Source organism: Phoenix dactylifera, chromosome 5, assembly GCF_009389715.1.
Source record: "Phoenix dactylifera cultivar Barhee BC4 chromosome 5, palm_55x_up_171113_PBpolish2nd_filt_p, whole genome shotgun sequence".
Classification (NCBI taxonomy): domain Eukaryota; kingdom Viridiplantae; phylum Streptophyta; class Magnoliopsida; order Arecales; family Arecaceae; genus Phoenix; species Phoenix dactylifera.
The window spans coordinates 9,891,628-9,903,195 of NC_052396.1; positions in this window are offsets into that span (position 1 = coordinate 9,891,628).

Consider the following 11,568-nt stretch of genomic DNA (forward strand, 5'->3'; position numbering starts at 1 on the left):
GCAAATGGCATAAGAGCTACTAGTTGAAGGTACTAAATAACTTTGCAAGATGCTTATAGTTGGTTTGGGCTAAAATCAAACAAGTCAAGATTTTCGTTGAATTTGATTACAACATATGTAAGGCTTGCTATGTTCGACGCCCCATCTCCCAAGTATGGACTACCACCTTCTTTCCAAATTCTCCTAAATTTCACATATCGATGCTCATCCTTGAACAACCATTTCAATACTTATGGACAAATGTCGGTGATAGTCTCAAATCATTTAGTCCAAGAACTTGAGCTAGATCGATAGCAATGCTTCCACTTAGAGCTACTTCAATAAGCAAGATATGCATCAATAATAAGATGTTAGAATTAGTTCCTTTATATGATCTAAATTATCATTAGTTGGAAAACTTCCTTTTGAAATGGCAATCTAGCTGACCAGCCACCGAGTGTACAAAATGATATTCTTTAGACCTTATTTTAATAAATTTTAAGTCATTTTAAAGATTTTACAATTACGTTAAGAACTATTTATAATTACATACATACATACATACATACATACATATATATATATATATATATATATATATATATATATATATAGAGAGAGAGAGAGAGAGAGAGAGAGAGAGAGAGAGAGAGAGAGAGAGAGAGAGAGATTTTGTTAGAATTAGGATTTACTGTAGGAGAGTCTATGATGGTTATACATACCTTTTTGGAAGCACGGAAAAGAAGGCCTATTGTGAAGTTCCTAGTGATAATGCTTCTAGAGCCCTATCCATAGGCTTACACTTAATTGATTAGTTGTGATGTTGATTTATATTTGTCGTTGTCGTTGTCACGACAGACATGAAGTATAAAAGATCGAACAAAAATCATATAAGGCGGGCGCCCAAAAAAAAATATAGGGCAGGCTTCCTATTATGTCACATTTCCTCTAGTGCCTATCTTAAAGAAGATATTCAAAGGTCATAGGCTCCTTCTACGAACGAGCCATTAGTCCTATGATTAAAACAAACCAAAAAAAAAGGAATTCCATGCAGTATCCTCTTGCTTTCTCATTTTTAAAGCATTTTATTGGTACATACTACATAGCCAAGTAATACACCTCAAATAAATTAGTCATTTGGCAATCTAATACATACATCTAGGTAAATCGATAAATAATTTTTAGAATATGGTCTTCACCAGTACATATTACATAGTTAGATAATACATACTTAGCAAATTAATCATCTAGCAACCTAATATACACTTCCAAGCAAATTGATACATAGTACATAGTAACCTAATATACACTTAGCAACCTAATATGGTCTTCACCAGTGCATAGTACATGGTTAAATGATACACACTTAGCAAATTAATCATCTAGCAACCTAATATATACTTCCAAACAAATTGATACATAATCCAGAACATCATACTCACCAATACACTCAACCTAGTCGGTGATACACACTATTTGACTTCTTGATATATATTACAAGTTTTTATCCACACCTAATAGTGATCCAATACATATCACCAGGTAAATCGATGCACAGTGTTCAAAACATACTTTTTACCAACACGTTATACGGCCAGATGATGCATATCAAGCAAATTAGTCATCTAGCAAGCCAATATACACATATAAATAAATTAATATATAGTTTTCAGAATATGATATTTATCAATACCAGTATACAATTTTTCAGCTTTGTCTAATATAAAAAATTATATACATACAATTTCTTATATTCTATAAACTCTTAGATATAAAGATCCTAGAAGAGAGAGAGAGAGATTTGGAGGAGAAGAAAGGGACTCAAGATGAGAAAGAAGATCTTAGGGATGGGATAGATGGCTTGATAAGAAAGAAGATAAACAGAAGGCTTGATGAGGATGGTCACTCTTCATGGACGATCTTTCTTGGCAGGTGCAATTTTCTTTTTTTTTATTTTTTTTTAAGTTACGGAGCCTATGGTTTAATTATAGTCTTGCCTAACAAATTTATCAATGGAGTATAAAAGACTGGCCTATGAATTCGTTAAAGTTGTGCCTATCGAATTTATTAATGGAGTATAACAGACTGGCCTATGAATTCATTAAAGTTGTGCCCATCGCACTTTATTAACATCAGCAACGCGCCGTCCAAAAACAGAGTATTTAGATTTCATAAAGAGCAAGGGATAATTGATGTTTCTATTTGATGCTGAGGAGTGGGTCCAGTCATGTCCAAAGGTCATTAAGAATTGATACATGCATGATTAAATGTTCCCTTGTGAGGGTCTGAGACAAAAATTAATGGATCACCGAGAATTAAGAATTTGATGTTAGTTTGCAAATTCGTATTGCATGAGAACATTTTCAACTTTCAAGGATGTTGCAGATATTCCATTATTGTCTGTTTTACCTTTCAATATAATATTCTATTTGTTAGGCCTTGATGCTAATTAGCCCATTGATGGTCATATTATTATAATATAATATATAATATTATTATTTAATATTGATATTGTATTAAAATGTTAATATTAATCACATAGAAATGCCATAATGTTATGTTATTATAATATAAGATTATAGTATATAATATTATTCTTTAATATTAAAATTATATTTAAATTATTAATATTATCATATGGAATATATTATAATAGGCCATTGATAGTTTTATAATTTCAAAAAAATCCATAATTTATTGCAATTGTAATTTATTCTAAATATTTTGTGGCATAGTTATGCCACCTGGTATGACTTTTTTTTTTTGGTACACTGGCAACTCACACACAACGAGTGTGGGTACAACCCATAAAGTTAGAAAGGAGAAAAAAATGCAAAGGAGATGGGACAGAGACGTGGTTCGCCCAAATAAAATCTCCAAAATAATGAGCCATATAGGATGCTACCCAATCTACAGCATTGTTTGCCTCTCTGTAAACATGAATAGCCCGATGGAAGGCACACTCACTCAAAAGACTACGGATATCGTGAAGCAACCGCATCCCACCGGCAACACTCTCCAAACCCTAAATCCACTTGATCACCGTGGTTGAGTCTCCCTCAAAAATAATACGGTCTGTGCCCAGCATTCGCCTCGCATAGGAAACGCTCTCTTATGCAGCTCTGATCTTGGCACCGACAACGGTCTGATCAAAGATCCGTGGATCTTCGGCCACCACTAATCTGGTATCCTGATCTTTAATAACAAATCCAGCCGCCGCTAATCTATTTTTTTTTAATGCTCCTACCAAATGCTCACTAAAACTCCGTACATGCGCTTGAGTATTAGAGTTGCACCTAAAACTCATCACAAAGTGGCTATCGTAAGGTTGCAAACCTTCTATCCTAATAGACGCTAATGCCACCAGGTAACTCGAACATCGTTCTTCTTTTACTTAATCGACGAGTCATTGTTACACATTATCTAATGTCATAAAATTTTCAAAATACTTCCACTTGACGCACTTTAATAAGGTTCTTTTTTGTCAAAGCATTCTAGAATAATTTAAATGGTCAGGTCCAACTAGAATAATTCTTTAGCACCTTGTTTCCAAATTGAGTTGATAGATTCCAATGTGCTTTGAATTTGGCAAGTTGAAGCATTTCTGGCCAGACTAACAAATGTAATAAATCAAGTCAGGTTCGGGTGTCTGAACAATGCCCAATTGCAAGGCCTTGAGTCGTGCCAGAACCCACTTTGTTTGATGGGGATGGTCTTGGGGCTGCTGAGGGTCTTTGCAAGATGCTTAAATTAGGATATCTTTAGGAAAGGGGAATGGTCTACAAAGTCCCACTTTGATGATGGTGGTCATGATCCAATGCTAGAAGAGACCATACTTACATAGCTTTTAGCCTGTCATGATCCAATGCCTAAATTTATTCGGGACATTGTATTCATCACTCTTGACGAACTGCAGAGGGAAAAAAATAAACGTGTCTTGGCCTTCCTTCCCCTTTGATAAAATCTAGTGGGAAAGGGCCACCGTCTTTTATAAAGTTGGTGAGCTCAAGTGGGCTAAGATGCAAGACGGAATTTTCTTGGTTGGAATTTTCTAATTTAAGATATTCTTTTTGATTAGATGATATCTGAAGATTTTTTTTTTTATTTTGATTTATGTTGATTCTTTTTTTTTGACTAATATTTTCATAGAAATTAAAATTAAAAAGAAGTAATGGATTCTTTGCAAGAAAGAATTACCTCTACCAAAGAGGGATCTATAACTTCGATCCAAGCGGTTTATGTACCTGCGGACGATTTGACCGACCCTGCTCCTGCCACGACATTTGCACATTTAGATGCTACTACCGTACTATCAAGAGTCACTGCATACATCTCAGATCAGACTCATCTTGACAGCAAGTTGCATGCAATAAAGTACAATATAGATGTAGATCTGCTTTGATTTTGGCAATATTCTTGTCACTACAAAAGATTTGCCCCCACGAGTATAAACGGGATTCGCTGTTTCGGCAGCAAATCTCGTACCAACACCATTCTATTATAGTATCGAAATGTCAGGTATGGAAACTGGTTTGACTTATTGAATATCGATATACACTCTATACCATATATCGGTTTGATACCGATGTGATATGATACAGTCGGTATACACTATAAATTTTTTATCCATGATATCTACATTGTCCGGTTTGCTCTAGTTGTAAATTTTCCAGCTAATACAAGACACCACCTTCAACTTGTAGGGTACAAGTTTAGCTTTCTTCAACTCAATAATTTCCATATAATCAAAGAGCTTTTCAACTTTAGCAAATCAGTCAAGAAAGTCTTCAATATTCTACTGATTGTTGGAAGCCCAAAGATCAATCTTCATGTTATAGTCATGATCTTGATGTCGCCAATGCTCTGGAGCCAAATTTGATTTGATATATTCGCCAAGTCTTGGAAGTGCTTGGGTTGATACTCGAACACATCTTGCCATGAGCAAACCCATTAATAAGTTTATTTAGTAGGAAAAGCTAGATAAGTATGTATAGAGAAGATTGGGAAAGTAAAATCAGATGCCTTTAGAACTAATTCCTCTAATTTCTCCAATAGTTTCTTATTTGTTTCAAAATTTAAAACTGCTAAACGTTTCTCTTTTTTTTAGGAGCCAATTATCAAATAAGTTGTTCATACCAAATGATTTCTGTACACCTATGGAAACCTAAATGAAATCATAATAATAGCGGGATGTTAATCACATATGAGTTTCTTTTGACAAAAAAAAAAAAATCCACAATATTCACTGCTATAGTACATCACTGCCTACCTGGTTAACCACACTTCCATCAATTCACAACCTACTCCTACTTGAACAAGAAAGAGAAAATAACAAAATTAAAACCTAACAAGAACTACTAATGGATGCAAATTTGTGTAACTTTAGATTCTACAAGTCATCCAATCCATGCATGCAAGTCTTTTATCTTAGTCCATTTTGAAATCCTAATTGATTTTTGCCGATCCCATCACCTTGCAACTTCCTTTATGACTTGTTCTAACTTCGGGAAAAAAAAAAGCTTGGTTGTGATCACAGCCATCCATAGGACTCTTCCTCCCCGACCATGTCCTCCCATGTATGGAAGGGGCTGACTTATATAGCACAGATATTAAGGGCCTCACACATTTGTTTAAAAGAGGACACGTTAATGGTTATCAGATGACTTTCGGATTCTCGATCCTTTATTGCTAGATCTCGTCCTCTTTTACAAGATTACTAATGAATGATGTGTATATTGGTCTCTTGAGGTATCTCTCTCTCTCCCTCTCTCTTCCTCTCACACACACAAATATATAAGTTTGTTTTCGGATTCCCACAAATGTATTTGTATTCGATTGATTTAATTTAACCAATTTACCCAAAAAAGTTCATTTATGCCATTATATATTTTGCTGCTCTTACATGTCGCTTTTGCTAAACAACTCATTCTACTTATTCCTTCTCCACTCAAAAATATATAATTGTTTTGAAGGTACTCATCATTGTACCTAAAAAGATCTTCAAATCCATCTAATGCTAGCTTAGCAACTCGGCATTCAGCGTTCCCTTAAAAAATTAGCTCATCCTTGTACAAGACCTATATGGCACCTTCTTGACTCTCTTGATGATTTTAAACTTAATCATATTTGCCAGGAGGTTAATCAATAACAGAACTACTGGCCAATCATGGAGTATCCTCGAATGATGCAACGTTAACCCATTGGACTTCAAATTTATTTCCCAGATCTCTTGTACTTTTTCATAGCAGATATCAGGAGGTTCATATCATAGATTGCAATGGGTTATCCCCTTATGTACTATAAAAAAAAAAATTAAAAAAAAAATCCTCCAAAGAGATGAATGATACCAATTGCAGGCTATGCTCTCACAGACGATGGCTATCATTTTCTACTCCTACTAGGTTTGAAGTTTCAAATGGGAAGAATTTTAACATAGTTAAGTTACTCTCTTTACCCCTTCTATACATTTGCAGCCCTTCCTATCTCGTGGGTCCAAACTGATTCACCTTATATACTTGCAAACATTTTTGGGGCATGCTAATATCATGATTAATTACTGTGGCTTCTATTGATGCAATATTTAATGTATATCTTCTGTGCACATAATTTGTAAACTCAACAATTTTAGAAAAAATAATGGTGTTTAAAATTTTGAAGGAGAAGCAAGAGAAGTTTTCTATTCAAGCATGTTGAAAAATTTCTTCACTTATCTTAGTAGTGTTAAGAGTGTCGGTATTCATTAATTTGAACTCTCCTTTTCTTTTCTTTTCTTTCTTTCTTCTTTTTCTTAGAACACTCAAGCTCGATAATGAATCACAATTCAACTTTCTCAGATGATAAGAGTAACGGTTAGTAAAAGTCTATTTTTTCTATAGTATCCTTTTCATTTTCCTTTTTTTGCTTTCATTGTTTTCTTAGTTTTTTTACTTCAGAATTTTAAGCTGTTTTACATGATATTCGTGCATTAAAATTCTTCGCCAATCTTGGCAATGTTGCTAGAGGCTTGGTTTCTATGTATCTATGTATCTATGTGTGTGTGTGTGTGTGTGTGTGTGTGTATATTTGTGTGTGTGTGTATGTGTGTGTGTGTGTATATATATATATGAGTTAATTTTCTGTCAACGTAGAAGACTTCACAAATCACCAAGTAATTTAAATGAAAAACATAGTAAAAAATGCTAAAAAAGATTGATGATGAATATTGGGTGCAGGTCAGACCACTCTACAGGAGAAAAAAAAATGCTAGTTGATATGCAAAACTTAGAGGTAAATGATCATTTGGAATATACTCCAGAAGTGCCTTCCTACATGTGGTGCAATAATACCCTCTCTAATTTTTAATGATTTGCTTCATAAATGTGCTATCCTTTAATTGGAGTAGAGACTTAATTCAATTGTTTTGCTACTACACACTTTTAAAGTTAAATTAATGTTATTATATAGCAAAAACCAAACTAGCATCATTGTCAATTCAATAATTCTTGCCATGAACACACACTCTCTCTCTCTCGGTCTCTCTTGCAAGTCATTGCAAGCAAGGGTGTCACATGGACATGAAATTAATGCCCTATTTTTTTTTCCTTTTCACTATGGTGAAGATCTGATCACTGACATAAAATTGGAGGCTAGCTCCTCTCTAGAGGTCGAAGCATGTGGGATGTCACAAAGAGGAGTCCAATCTCTAATTTGAAGGTTGTGGCTGTGATAATCTGGGATCTAAACTAAAAAACTAATGATAAAATGTTATTTAAATTTTTTGGCTCTATATAAGTACTTAATATTTACTTAGAGCATAACTCATGTAGGACTAAATAGAAGCCCGCATAGATCCTCATAGTAGCCCAAAATGATACTTTGGTCTAAAAAGATTTTCTTTCAGTGCGATCTTTGGTGTAGTCATACATAAAATAAACGAGCGTCAGCAACGATGGTGGAAAAGCTGGCAAAATATATAAGCCTGGCTTTACTCCGGCTCTAATGAAAATGTTTCCCCTTCTAATTAATTTCTTGCATCTTGTACTTGTTTTTGTCTAACCTACATCTAGTACTTCACAACTTAGTGGATGTAGCTATTGCTGCATCAGTTAGTGGAATCCTGCATTTCCTTAACCTATACTAAATATTAACTAAGCTATGGATGACATAGTTTTATGAGTTATTTATCAGAGAAGCAAGTGGATTTGATCATGTGTGGGATCAAATATTAATGTATATGAAGGGCAATAATCTCCAACTAAAACCAATTAACTCTATTAGCTAGTACAAACTATGATGTCATGATAGGGCTTTGATGTAGATAGTTTAAGAAATAAATTAAGCTTCATTCAAGGCTGCTTGACAAACATGAAGTGGTTGAGAACATATCCATAGTTTAAGAAATAAATTAAGCTTCATTCAAGGATGCTTGACAAACATGGAGTGGTTGAGAAGCTATCTTATTTGTAGTCTGAGCTGTACTGACTTTACGAGGGATATATTAAAGCTAGGAGTGAGCATCCTATTCTCAAGTGCAACTTCAATTATTCTGCAGGGTATTTTATAAAAATATCTCACTTTATTTTTATCATTGAGAATCTTGGTCTCTTTATCTTCGATCCATCGATGAATTTGTTTTAACATGTCAGAATTCGTTGTCCCTAACGCTGCAGATATATTTAGTTTGTAAATGTCTATTGCACTTGCAGCAAACATAGCTATTGGTGTTAAAAATATGTATATTTATCCCGAGCATTCATCATCAAAATATATCATTCATTATAAACATTGTTAATATTCGACTGAATACAATTGGAATGTACCAGCTAGGACGAGGAAGGAAAATATTTAAAAGGTAGATCATTTTTTTAGAAAATAAAGTAAAAAAAGGGTCCAAATATGCAAAAAATAAAAACAAAGTGGGTTGTTCATATGCTCCAATGTAAATGAAAAGGCCACAAGAAAGGGAAAGCGAGTTCGGTAAATATTTATGATTTTCCAACACTGTGAACTAGTAAAAAAAATTTCAGTCATGGATATATAAAGCAGGTGCAGAATATGATTTCGTTATATCATATAAATGTTAGAATCACCATTTAAGTTCCAGTTTTCATTGTTCTAAGGAGAGGTTAGACTTGGTAAGCTTGAGACATGGCGGAGAGAAAAAAAAAATCTAGATAACTTAATGAGAAAGATGGTAGCATCTCGAATCCTCGATATTAATGAGAAAGACGGTAGCATCTAAATCCATTGATTTTACTCTAACAAAAAAAAATCCATTGAATTTAGAATACTCCTGTTGGCGATTAGAACCAATGTGGACCAAACTGGTGCGCTTCAGGCTACCTAACTCTTTTCCATTACCAACACACATTCTTTCCACTGCCAATGTGCTTTTGTAGGTCTAGAGGACTTTTGTTTTCATGCCTTGTCCCATGCTTTCAGAACATTGTGGCGTACACTTTGGACTACTTTCCATTTAACTTAGATTAGAATGTAGCATATGCAAAATATATATTATTTTATTTTGATAAATAAAATTTATATAAAAATATAAATATTACTAGGAGGATTCAAAACTTTGATCTTGCAATGAATAGCCGCATGAGAAAAAGGGAAACACATGACAAAATATGGAATAGGGAGAGGCAGAGGTGAGAAATTAATTCGATCAAGAAGAAGAAAGAATTCTCTCAACCCGCTCAACTCGAATCTCTCCCAAAAAAATAAAAAAATATAAAAAAATGCAAAAGTATGGTTGATGTCCGATTTTCTTTTATTGATGATACACACTATAAAGTGAAGTACATAACCCCTATTTATAATTATCGTGAGGTCCTTCTTTTTATAATTCAGATCAAATTTTTTCTCCAGTTTGAATAGGACTAGATTTCCAAAAATAAATATGACTAATAGAAATAATCACGAAAAAAAACTAAAATTATATAGGAGATAGATTTCGACTTCTATATCAATTTTGTCTTCTATTGTCTACCTAATTCTTTATAAATTGGAAGATACGCTTGATCAAAGTTTTTTTCAAAAAAAAAACTTTAGGTTTAATCGGTTTATTTCAAAATCCAAATGATGGAATTTCGGCTTGTTGGTCCTATGTTGTAGATCTCGAAAAGTTATCTGATTTCATAAAAAAGTTACATCGTATGACAGAGCTGTGACTTTTGAAAATTTGGCTTGCAACTCAACTTTTCGATGTGATAGATCATATTTCTGGACCCTATTAGTAATACTCGTAATAGCTAAATGGTCCACATCAAGTTTGATGATCTTTTTGGATATCCATAGTGGCTAAAGTGATCCACATCTAGTCCAATGATCCTTCTAGATCCTGTAGTAGCCAAAATGATCTATGTCGAATCTATTGATCTTTCTGGATATGTGTAGTAGCCAAAATAGTCCATATCGAGTTTGATGATCCTCTTGAATACTCGTTGTGGTCAAAATGGCCACATTGAGTCTGATGATCCTTCTAGATCGAAATGCATGTTATGAGAAAAACAATTGAGAAAATATGAACGATCAAACAGCTTTGTACACAGATATATTGGAGAAGTTGGCATTGCATGGTAGAATAGATGTTGTTAATTAGCCTTATAGTTCAAGTCTATATAATAAATTCCTTGTTATCAGTTTGTAGTCCTATTCCTAGGTGTATGCGACTATAGGAGGAGCATGCTTCACAAACGATTTGCTTGTACTAAGTAATCTAGCTTAAGATGGTGTCTCATGCGCTATCTTGTTCCCATGATTGAATTCACGTTTCTATCTTACCTCCAACAAATCGAAGGTTCGATCTGTTGTTGAATTCTGAATATCCTATGAGTTAGATTATATTGGAAGAAATCATGTAATGCTCCTTAAGATTTTATATATATAAATATATATATAGACGGTAAGCGCACCAACCCTGCAAGCACAATGACCCAACAGTGAGATGCCTTGCAGAGATAGAATCCATGGAAGATTTTTTTTTATCCAATAACCCAAATCTCCTATAATGCGTGGTTTGCATCATAGAATATAGGGTAGCATTTTTTGGCTGCCATCAAAAAATAGATGACAGTTAACCATTAGATACTTGTACGGCATACAAGGTCATCTTATTTGATAGCCGTACATATTTTCGCGGTTGCTATCGAATGCTGTACAATATTTTATAGTGTAAACCATGAATTTCAGTGGATTCACGCTTGTTGTCCAATATTTGCAAAAAAAAAAAAAAAAAAAAAAAAAAAGGTTACACGAGTCACGCAAAAAGCTGCGTCACGTTAAAGGGACCTTTAGCTGCAAATTATGGGAGCAACTGTGGGATCTTCGTGGTGGTGCACGGTCGCTGTCTGTTGGGTTTAATGGGTGCAGTGGATGTCCGGCTCGCACTTAATCATTAGTTTGCACGCTTCGCATAGCATCCATTTCTGGTTTGATTACGTCCCATCAAACGGAGCATCATTTTGTGCTGTGCCACATTGTTATTGGCCCAACACTGTTTTTGGCCGAGTGATGGATTGTCTCCATCGCCTCTCCAATGATTCGGAGCTTGTCACGATCGTGCGGCAGGCAGCGGTCGCGCTTCCAAGATCTTAGAAGTGGATAGCC